Here is a 12,300-nt window from a genome sequence, read left to right on the forward strand (position 1 = left end):
AATTTGGATCGTATAATCAGAACCATGTTTAATAAATGGATGCTATTTTGTATTTACCACTTTGTTAGGTATTATTCCGTAGTGTAGTAAAATAGTTTTTCAACATTTGTTTCTTTGATTAGGTGGCGTTTTCTGAACACCGCGGTCAGCTAAGCTACTCACTTTCTACATAAGCAACGTAATACACCGTTGTAACCGTAGACACTGCATGCGTTCAACTGTTCAGATTGCAAAAATGGCTTACACAATATTTGATCAGACACGAATAGACAAAGTTGAACTCAAGCTGCATCAGCAGGAGATATGTTTCAGACTCAACATCAGTCATTAACCTACAAACTATGGATAGATGGATTATGCAGACGGTTTTAAAATCACATTGTACTGTGATGTAATTTGTGTAATAGATGTACAATGTCAAACAAATGGTCGCAACGTGAGTTGATGGTGAATTTACAGCGAATTAATTTCAATTTCCTGCTTGCTCGATTGCAGGTCTTTACGGAACAATAGGTAATGACATCTCTCCATTAAATCACTATAGTCTCATTTCATGATGCAATCAGCCAAGGGTATTCGGATCCAACGTAACGGACAAAATATCGTCTGATATCATACAAATAACTTGTCATTTCGGAATTATTATCGAGCGTTTTTATTTTAGACACTGAAATTATAAGGAAGGGCATCACTTCTGGATTGCTACATATGAATAATACTTACCTTATGTTTTGTTTTATTTGAACAATTAAATATTGTTTCCCTCAAAATGTTTGAATATTGTTATACGTCACTTATGTCGATACTTTATGCAATTTCCGAGGTGGAATAGTAATGTAGATTGTAATTTACAATAGTAAGTATGTAAGTTATAAAAGTTGTTTTTTAATTCTTTAAAGGTATGTTTTTATGAAATCCTCAACAAAAATATCAATTAAACTTTTAAGCTTTATATACAGTTAGGCTATATGTAATTATACTTGTAATACACCATTCAACAGCTATTTAAAAGGAGAACAATGACGCAAAGCAGACTTTAATTATATATGAAATATACTAGGGACTTTTTCACAGTATGGCAAAATAACAATGTCATAAATTAAAAACTAATGCATATATTATATCATACGATCACAACAACACACAAGACTGAAAAAATATACAAAATATCGATCGATTTGTTGATAAATAATCATACATCCAGATAAGTAAATTTTAAAAGCCTTTGACATAAAACTAGGCAAACATTCGTGTTTCTAACATAGCGCTCAAGCACTCTTATAATTTCGAACTCCTTCTTGGTGAAGTTGAAGCATGTTTCGCCTCTGGAGGTCCGGAATTGTCATTACTAGCTGTGATTGAAACTGGACACAATATTTAATCTGGTTGGTTTTGATTATCTTTTACGAGATGAGCTATTTGGTTTTTAACATATGTGTCTGTATGTTAGAATCGAAAAAAACGCGTAATTTTTCTTTAAGAAATTAGAGTCTAGTTTGCTTCATACAGTATTTGTATAAGTGTGCAATCACTATTAACGTTTTTTTTCCTTGTGATTATCATAACAGAACATACAAAACTAAACACATGCCAGGTGTACATCTGTTTAAAACAAATACTATATAATATTCTGTTCGAAATTTATTGATGTAGTGCGGTTTTTGAATGAATATGTTGATAAAATCATAAAAATATAATCAGACCATATTCCACGACATGGAATATAATCATAATTGTTTGATGGTCACGTGACTAGCGCGGTGAACGAACGTATATTTTGAAGGTGATCGTGAAATTAAACAAAATTGGATAAAATGAGTTTCTAAATGCATATTTTCACTTTAAAAGGTGTTCACTGGTGTAGATTTATACGTGACAGAGGCTATGATATGGGAAAAAATAAAGACAAGAAAAGAAAAGATAGAAATAGCAGTGAAAATAGTAGCGCAGTAACTATTCAAAGTAAACAGTTCAAACATAGAGGCCCGTCAAGTGAATTGGATAATACAGTTAGTGTTAGTAAACTTTTAAATAAGACAAATGCAGTTTTATTTGGCGATGATCACGAGTCGAACAATATTGTTTTTGTACCAGAGAGGGGACTATAAAGTGATTTAACTGTGAGCTTTTCAAACATGGCCAGCTGCAGTTTTAGCGAACCGACTATTTCGGATGTGATGAAGTGTCTGGTGGCGATGAGCGATCGGTTTGCTGTAGTTGAAAAGAAACTTCGTGTTTTGGACGTGCTCGAACAAAAGGTTAGTAGTTTTGAGAAAGAGTTAAAGAGCATCGGGGTTGCTATTGATGATCGGGCCAAAATAATGTAGGAGCGTGTGTCCAAGATCGAGGACAAGGTGGATGGGGCTGATGTAAGTGCCGCCTTATTAGCCAGTAGGATCGAGAACCTTGAGAAACCGAAGGCTTCCCTTGGTGACGAGGTGACATACCTTAAATCGCAATCAATGCGAAATAATCTTATTTTTACTTCCGTTCCGGAAGATAATAGTTGTGGTAATGAGTCGCCGGAAGTAACAGAGCGCAAACTCAGGCAACACCTCCACGACGCTCTGAAACTGGCCAAGGAGACTGTGAGCGGCATCAGATGTGAACGAGTGCACAGATCCACTGGGCAACCAGTTCCAGGAAGGGTGCGTACCATTGTTGCAAAATTTACGTATTTTCAAGATCGAGAGCTCGTGCGGAAGCAATGGAAATCTCTTGCAGGTACAAACTTTAAAATGTATGAATAACTTCCACAAGAGGTACTAGCCAAGCGCCGTAAACTGGGTCCCAAGTTGAAAGCGGCTAGGAACGAGGGGAAAAGGGCATGGATCGTGTACGATACACTCTATGTGGACGGACGCCCGGTACGTGACTAGGGACACGACGGAGGTGCGCTGTCCGTTCTGTCGTGAAATGTGCACGGTTTCGCATGTGACAAGAAACAATCTACATACTTTGTAAATATTTTGTCATGTAATGACATTTGCTTTTTCTATGAATAATTTTTACCGAAAATATCAAAATAGAAATGCTAAAAGATGCAGTGGTGGATTAGTTCTTTATTATAAAGAGGGTTTGAAAAACGGTATTCAACTCATTCAAAATCACTATGACACAATAATAAGGCTTAAACTTGATAAAACATTCTTCAAAACCGATCAGGATATTTTTTATGCGGAACGTATTTATGGTGCGAAGATTGACCTGTTTATAAAATTGTTAATGTCGATTTGTTTGATGTTCTGGAAAGTGACATTTTTACTTATATTAACAAGGGTGCTGTTTTTCTTGTTGGTGACTTCAACAGTAGAGTTGTTAAAACAATGATATTTTAACCCATGATAAGTTTAATGTATTAATTGATGACAACGATGATGAACCCGACTGTACTCCATTACGGGCCTCTGTTGATCGTTCACATAATAATCATGGTGTTATACTGCTGGATTTGTGTAAATCTCTTAACATTCGTATTGTTTATGGCCGTGTTGGCAATAGTAATAATTTTACATTTCTGTCACATAACGGCTCATCTGTGATTAATTAAGTTCTGTACAGTGAACGTCACGTTTCATTGATAGGGGATTTAAATATTGGTCCATTTAATGAGTGGAGCGATCGCGCACCGATACAATTAACATTGCTGTGTAATACGTCCAAAAATTGTTATATGCGCAAAAAGAAGTCAATTTTTTATGCGCATAATATGAATGAAATTCAAAACCTAAAAAATGTAAACCAAAAGACTTTTGGAAATACTTAAGAAAACGAAATTATAATTTTAATAATAATTTATCATTAGACGAGTTGAAAGATTATTTTTCAAACATGAGTAACGAAATATTTGAGTGAACAAATGTTCAGGCGGAAGCTTTATGTGAAAGTAATGATTTTAATATTCCCATTGAATCTTTCCCCGTGTTATATCGACCTTTTACCGTTAACGAAATTGTTTCTGCAGTTAAATCTTTGAAAAAGAACAAGCGTAGGGTAGTGATTGTGTTCTGAATGAATATTTTATCGAAAGTATTGATATTTTGTCAGCACATTTATGTGATCTTTTTAATTCTATATTTAATGCAGTTTGTTTTCCTGACAATTGGACTGAAGGTATTATAATTCCGCTACACAAAAAGGGTGATAAACGACGTGAATAATTATAGAGGTATTACTTTGGTTAGTTGTCTAGCAAAACTTTTTACAACCGTTTTAAACAAGCGAATAGAGCAATTTTGTAGCGAAAATAACACTATTTCGGACGCACAGTTCGGATTTCGTAAGGGACGATCAACTGTTGATGCAATATATGTACTTAAGTCTATTGTTCAAAAATATATAAATGAAAATAAAGGATTATATGTTATTTTTGTTGAAATGATAAAATGTTTTGAATCTATTTATAGAAATGGCTTATGGTTGAAATTGTAAAATAGTGGAATACGTGGAAAACTTTTAAGAATTATAAGAGATATGTATCAGCATATTATATCTCGAGTAAAATTGTGTTCTAATTTTCCGATTACTTTGAATACGCATTTAGATTACGTCAAGGTGAGGTATTGTAACCTCTTTTGTTTTCTATCTTTGTTGAAGATTTGGAGTTGTTTTTGCAAAAGGATACAACTTGTGGCCTTATGTTTGATGATATTGTCTTAATACTTTTACTCTTTGCAGATGATATGACAATTATAGGTAAAACACCATATGAAGTACAGCAGCATTTAAATATTTTAAAAACATATTGTGACACGTGGGGTCTAAAGGTAAATACTTCAAAGACAAAAATCATTGTTTTTCGTAAACGGAGTGGCTTACGGCATTATGAAAGCTGGATATACAATGGAGAAAACATTGAAGTTGTGAGTGATTTTAACTATTTAGGTACAGTCTTTAATTACACTGGTAAATTTATCTTAAATCAAGAGCATCTAGTTGGAAAAGCGTTGAAAGCTATGAATGTTCTTTTGTGTAAGTGTAAGGAATTAGGCATAAGAATTTAGACAATGTGTCAGTTATTTGATGCCTTTTTGAGTCATATTTTGAATTATTCCTGTGAGGTTTGGGGATATACTAAGTCAAAGGAACTGGGAAGAATGCATCTCAAGTTCTGTAAGCGGTTATTGACTGTTAAAATAAATACCTGTAATGCAGTCACATATAGTGAATTAGAACGATACCCTTTGTTTATTAATAGGTATTTTAGAATGATTAAATACTGGTTGAAAATTGTAACCTTAAACAATATAATTATTAAAACTATTTATTCACAATCTGTTACAGATTGTTATAACGGCCATTCGAATTGGGCTGCAAATATCAGAACATTGTTAACAGAATACGGCTTTGCATATATATTTGACAATTATAACGTTATCGATAAGGATACATTTTTGAATGAATTTAAAACGCGTATTATAGACATTTTAAGCAAGAAACTATGTCTAAAATAGAAAATAGCTCTATGTTAAATCTATAAAGTATTGTAAACAAATCACATTTCTAGGAACCATATTTAGATACTTTGTCCAAAATTAATCGGTTTTTATTAGCAAACTTAGATTAACCGGACTTCCTCTAAATATACAAATAGGCCGTTATAAACAAATTCCTAGAGAAGAAAGATATTGTACCTTTTGCAATTCTAGAGATATTGAGGACGAGTACCATTTTGTCATTATATGCAATTGTTATACTGTAATTAGAAAGAAGTATATTAAAAAATATTACTATGTTAAACCTTCTGTATTTAAATTTACACAACTTTTGACCTCTTGTAATAAGACAGATATAAGTAATCTTTGTAAGTTTGTTAAGGAAGCTCTAAACAACAGAAATGCACTTAATTTTGTAAATAACCCAAACACAGTTCAAATCCAAATAACTTTTCAATTATGTATTGTTTAGCAAATACATGTAAGTTCGTATAACTCATTCACCTAATGCTATGGCATGTGGTTTTTATGTATTATACATTTTTATGTATCGAAGAGGATGTACATGTACAAGTCTTAAATAAAATGTTATGTTCTGTTCTGTTCTGTTCTGATAAAGTGCGTTTTACTTTGGTCTGTATTAGAGGTGCTAAAACATCCCCATCCGATTGCTTTTTCATACCTATTGCGGAGAGCTTAATGGTGTGATACTAAATCCAGCCATGTTTTTGACTTTTCAAATGTAAATGCAGACAAAATGTTGTTTACGCTAATATAAATGTGTTTGTGTTATGCTTGTAGCAAAGTATTGGGCAGACCTGTTTAATCTAGAAACTGATGATTCATCGATTTTGCGAATTCTCGATTCAAGTTATAGCATACATAAAGAGTATATTGGAGTATAATTCTATACTTAGATTTGGTCTTCACACGAATAACAAAATGTTGACTTTCATTAAATATATTTTTATGTTATTATGCTTTTGTCCATGTTTATTTTAGTAATTTGTCCTACATAACATAACACGACTAGGTTTGATTATTAAAATCACCTAAAAGAAAGCGCTTATCCGCTTTTACACAATGTTCACTAAAAAGAATATAATGTAAACATAAATTAAGCTTCAATTCACATATTTTCGGATAATACGGCGAACGCAAAGACACAAATCCTAACGGCTAGCCGGCACACATGTCCTTAATGATTATTCTTTATTCAAGTGGTTCATCAGAATTTGCACATTTTAAAGGAAACTCCAGACATGAACCACATTTTCCTCAGTGAAGCATATAAGTCAACTAGTTATTTTTTATTAACGTAAATGAAAATAGAAAAGAATGTTTTGTAAGGTTTGGCCCCTTGTTTTACAAAGATGTAGCAATCGTATGTCTTGACGAATGCGTTAATGCATTGAAATCGTATGTTTTCACTTTATTTACCTACACAAACTGCCGACTGTGTGTTGACTGTATGAGCACATTAAAAATAACTTTTTAATGAATAATACATGCAATCCATTTCTTGGATTTAAGCTATTAAACAGACAACGTTGCAAACTACACCGAATGGGTGAAATCGAGTACATGCTATTTTATATTATTTGTTGAAAAACCACGCTTTTTATTGAATTTCTCAGCATTCATGTCCGCATGTTTTCTTTGCCTTTGTCAGACAATGCTAATCCTGATCTTATAAAAGGCCAGAATATGTCCATTTTTCATCTTTGAAACGAATGATTGATGTTACAGTAGTATATCCGATAGCTTTTATTTAATTGGGTACGCCGTTTATAAAAATTCATGTGGGAAGATGATTTCTATTAACATTCAAATGACAAATGGAAATATGTTTTATATGCAAAGCAATATTCAAATGTGTTGTTGCATTTAGTATTGGTGCATTTATGCCTAGTACCGCTTCGCAATACATTCGTTAATCTGAATAAGACTTTATAGCGTTGAATACGCTTTTTGTAAAATTTGTTCTGGGCTTGATCTTGATTTTCGTTGAACTGACTTTTCATTTTACTGTATGTTTTGGACACGAACTTGGTAGGCGTTGCCACTGTGCCCACAATATCAATGACATGGACATAATTTAACTCCAGTAACCAATCAATTAATATATTGTATGTGAACTAGTTTTTTAGGCATTTGACAAATACAGTAGAATGCTTATACAATACAATACAATTCTAACAATACGTCATTTAACATACATGCATATTCAAACATGGGGCCAACGCTTTTGAACGGTCAAAGCAAAGCACTTGGGCTGTAAACATCGTTATTAAAATTAAAATGCAAAAACAGACTAATAATGTTTTTAAATCATTATTTATTTACCCAAAAGTTAAGGTTAACCAAAACAATACAAATACGTCTTTTTGATGCATAATATAACACGAGCTGTCGTTAAAACACCAATGACCCCTCGACGAACATTGATGTGTAAATATATGTAATTACTTAGATATTGTATACATGTGCGTGGGTTATTGACCTTTACCATCAACATGTCAACCTCGAACTTTATGTTCATGTGAGTAAACATCATACACATTTGAATAACATTTCATCAAAGCGTGCATTGGGTACCACATATTTAACCCCCGTGGCAACATACGTGACGAACGACCTGAACATCTATAGTATTAATGTATAATGACTTTTAGTGTGCAATAAATACATTTGTGTTATTCCTGTCCCTTTAACATTTATATTTGACCTCAAAATCATTTGTCATCACCCTTTTCTCCAAGTATCGAGCATACAAATTTCAAAGGTTCAACGGCTCAACAATTTATCTTTCGGGGTCTGATTTGATGTTTATTGTTGAAGCCCGTGTGATCTTGACCCTTCACTTTCGACTTCATTTGGCTTCTTCCTTTTATCCTAAGTAACCACCATACCAAATTGCATGATCGGAGGTCAACGAGTTTTCAAGATATCATGCGGAACGCAACAATCTTTTTTTGGTGTTAATATTTTGCCTTTGACTTCTTGACCTTACAATCTATAGGCATCCTCATATATTCCAAATTACTATCGTACCAAAGCCCATGATTGTAGGTCTTTATATATCATTCGGAAACGAAATAATAAAAAGACGGACCATCAAACCGACCGACCGACCGACTGGCTAATTTTCTGGTTTAGTATCCATTTTAAACGTTTTACTCAAGTACTGCTTTTACAAGACAACAATATAAATGTATCGGTAACGTCTCGATCTTTGTAATGTACATTTTAATCGAAATAACTTATTCCTTTTCTCAACGAGATTGGCCTTTTTATTAAAGATTGTTACATAATCAAAAAGATAGAATGACGCTATTTTCGCGACTTAATTGTCATAACGTATTTGACACATTGACGCACACTTAAGTCTGAACAATTTAGCACGTTCTCAGTTTATTGTAATTCGTGTTTAAATTTTTATTTACACCTTGCTTCACACTGACAAGATTGGTTTGCATTAACATTGAGTCTATAACTGCAACCGAGCGAACGGCGTTATAAATTATTTAATGGAAAACAGAGCTTCATCAACGACGCTTGGTCGCTATTACTTTACGCTATTGAGATTAGAAAAATCAAACGATATTTAGTATATTACAACAATGTTGACCTCATCACGTCGACAATAACATTAATGTCTGAGTCTAAAACAATATCTAGCTAAAATAAAATAGCAATTGTTTTAACGCTGAAAGTCCAGAATATGCTCGACATAAAAACAGATCATTTTCACTATTATTATTGCGAAACGGCAGTGTTTCACATTTAATATGAACAAATACCAAGGAGAAAAAGCATCAAAACATCGGCATTGCAGTAAAGCCTTTGTCTTTTGTCTGCGGCCATAAATCCTACATTGTCGGCTCTTTAATCATCTTAAATGATGTGTTGACATTATAGCTATACACCAATACCACATCGAACAAGCACACACACAACTACTAAACTGTAGGAATGTCAACTTATGTTTTATCTTCATTATTTCTGACTACGTTTTACGTTACTCATAATATACGTATGCAGATGTCACGTTGGGCAGTTGATTATATGTGAATATTTTACACAAACATTACAAACTAAACTGTAGAAAATAATGAAGTATCTTACTGCTTGCGTATGTAAAAAATCAACTTGAAATAAAATTTTGCACCAAGAAGTTTGTGCGGGAAAAAGACATATGCAGCCTCAAGTGAATATTCAGATTTGTGCAGTTCACGGGAGTATGAATATTAAAGTTGCACAAGGTCGTTTATATGTGATTTACCTGTGATTGTATAAATTGCAATAACTCGCAATATATTTGCAGAACAAAATCCGTGACGTTCAAATAATGTTTGTATTTTACCAAGTAATTTCTACCGATTGTTTCGTATTCATCTTTTAAAACATATGGTACGCAATATATCATCAACGTGTATACATACATTTTTGCGCGCAACCGACAATAACACTATTATCTAGGTAGTTTGTTTACCAGCTCAATACAAACATTCAACACTATCACCAACTGTAGCAATTCCGTTTAACATCTCAGTTCAGTAACGATAGCCACTTAGACATATTTTATATAAACATGTAATTGTCGTTTGCATTGCTTTTTGCATGCTTATCCAAACAATGTTTTGCAATTTTGTTTGTTGTCACTTTTCCAATTGCTATGCATCGTAGAATAACCCCATAAGATGTGGTGCCCTAATCTAAAATCCTTCATAAATAAAAAAATACCCATGAAACTATATTAAGATTCAGATGATGATTACCCACTTAGTGTAATCGGAGTCCTTAAAATATCATGTTGAGCGTATAATCAGAACCATGTTTAGTATATGGATGCTATTCGGTATTTGCCACTATCTGAGACATTATTCCGTAGTGTAGTAAGAATGTTTGTCAAGATTTGTTTGTTTGATTATGTGGCATTTTCGGCAGAACGCGGTCAGATTAGCTACTCACATTTTACATAAGCAACGTAATACATAGTTGTAGGCTGTGCTTAGTGTAAAACATTATTTGACGCGTGCATATATCTGAGTAACCACCGACTTGAATAATATATGTTTCACGACCTATCCGAAAATAATAAAATGACTAAACTAGTTTTCAAACTCGCGTTGACCGGATTGATATGACTGCTTCATGTTCGGCTGCAAACATTTTTGTTTAACAATTGACAGTTGAAAACAAAATATAATTGAACAAAGTGATTAATGTAAATGAACATTTAGATACGTCTGAACTAAACAAACGCATGTATTAATCTTAAGCAGGAGATATGTTTCAGAACAATCATTCACCTACAAACTATGGATGGATGGATTCTGCAGACGGTTTTAAAATCACATTCTACGGAGATATAATTTATGTAATAGATGTACCATGTCAAACAAATGTTCGAAACGTAAGTTGATGGTGAATTTACAGCGAATTAATTTCAATTTCCTGCTTGCTCGATTACAGTTTTGTACGGAACAATTGGCTATGCCATCGCTACATCAAATCACCACAGTCTCATGTCATGGGTTGTTGGAGGCAATCAGCCCAGGTTATACGGTCCTAACATAACGGACAAAATATCTTCTGATATCATACAAATAACTTGTCATTTCGGAATTATGATCGAGCGTTTTTATGTTAGACACTGAACTTATGAGGGATGGCCTCATTTCATTATTGCTACGTTTGTATAATACTCACCTAATGTTTTGTTTTATCAGAACAGTTAATTATGTATCTTCTTTAAACTGATTGAATACTGTAATACATGACAAAGGTCGTTACTTGATTTAATTTCCAAGTTGTATAGTAATTAAGATTGTAATTTGAATTAGAAAGTATATGAATTTAAACATTTGTGTTAACTTCTTTAAAGGTATGTGTTTGTGACATAAACCCTCAACACAAAATATAAATTAAAATTTTAAGCTTTATATACAGTTAACCTATACTTATTATACTTGACACTTGTTTATTTTACACACTGAAATTATGAGGGATGGCATCATTGCATATTTTTTACGTATGTATAATACTCATCTTAAGTTTTGTTTGATCAGAACAGTGAATTATGTTTTTCTTTAAACTGTTTGAATATTGTTATACGTGACAAATGTCGTTACTTTATTTAAATTCCCATTTGTATTAGTAATGAAGATTGTAATTTAAAATAATAAGTATGTAAATTACCAAATGTGTGTTTACTTCTTTAAAGGTATGTTTTATGACATAAACCCTCAACAAAAATATAAATTAAACTGTAAAGCTTTATATACAGTTAAGCTATACTAATTATACTTGTAATACACCATTCAACAACTATTTCAAGAGTGAACCATGACACAAATTACACTTTAATTATATATAAAATATAATAGGGACTTGTCCACAGTATGGCAAAATAACAATTGCATGAAGAAAACATTAATGCATGCATTATATCAAACGATCTCAACAACACTCAAGACTGAGAAAAATATACAAAATATCGATCGAATTGTTAATAAATAAGCCAACACCAAGATCAGTAAATTATTAAAGCGTTTGCCATAACACCATGAGAACATGCTCGTTTTTAACACACTGATAATTTAGAACTCCTCCTTGGTGCAGTTGCAGCACGATTTTCCTTTGGAGGTCCCGGTTTTGTCGTTAATAGCTGTGATTGAAACTGGAAAAAATATCGAATATGGTTGGATGTACTAATCTTCAAGAGATATGAGGTATTTGTTTTTTAACATATATGTTTGTATTTTAGAATCGAAACAAACGGAACATACAAAACTAAACACATGCACAGTGTAAATCGTCTGAAACAGTAAATGTACATAAATTAATAATACGTCTGACA

The sequence above is a fragment of the Dreissena polymorpha genome, chromosome 13 (genome assembly GCF_020536995.1).
Source record: "Dreissena polymorpha isolate Duluth1 chromosome 13, UMN_Dpol_1.0, whole genome shotgun sequence".
In the NCBI taxonomy this organism is placed as follows: Eukaryota; Metazoa; Mollusca; class Bivalvia; order Myida; family Dreissenidae; genus Dreissena; species Dreissena polymorpha.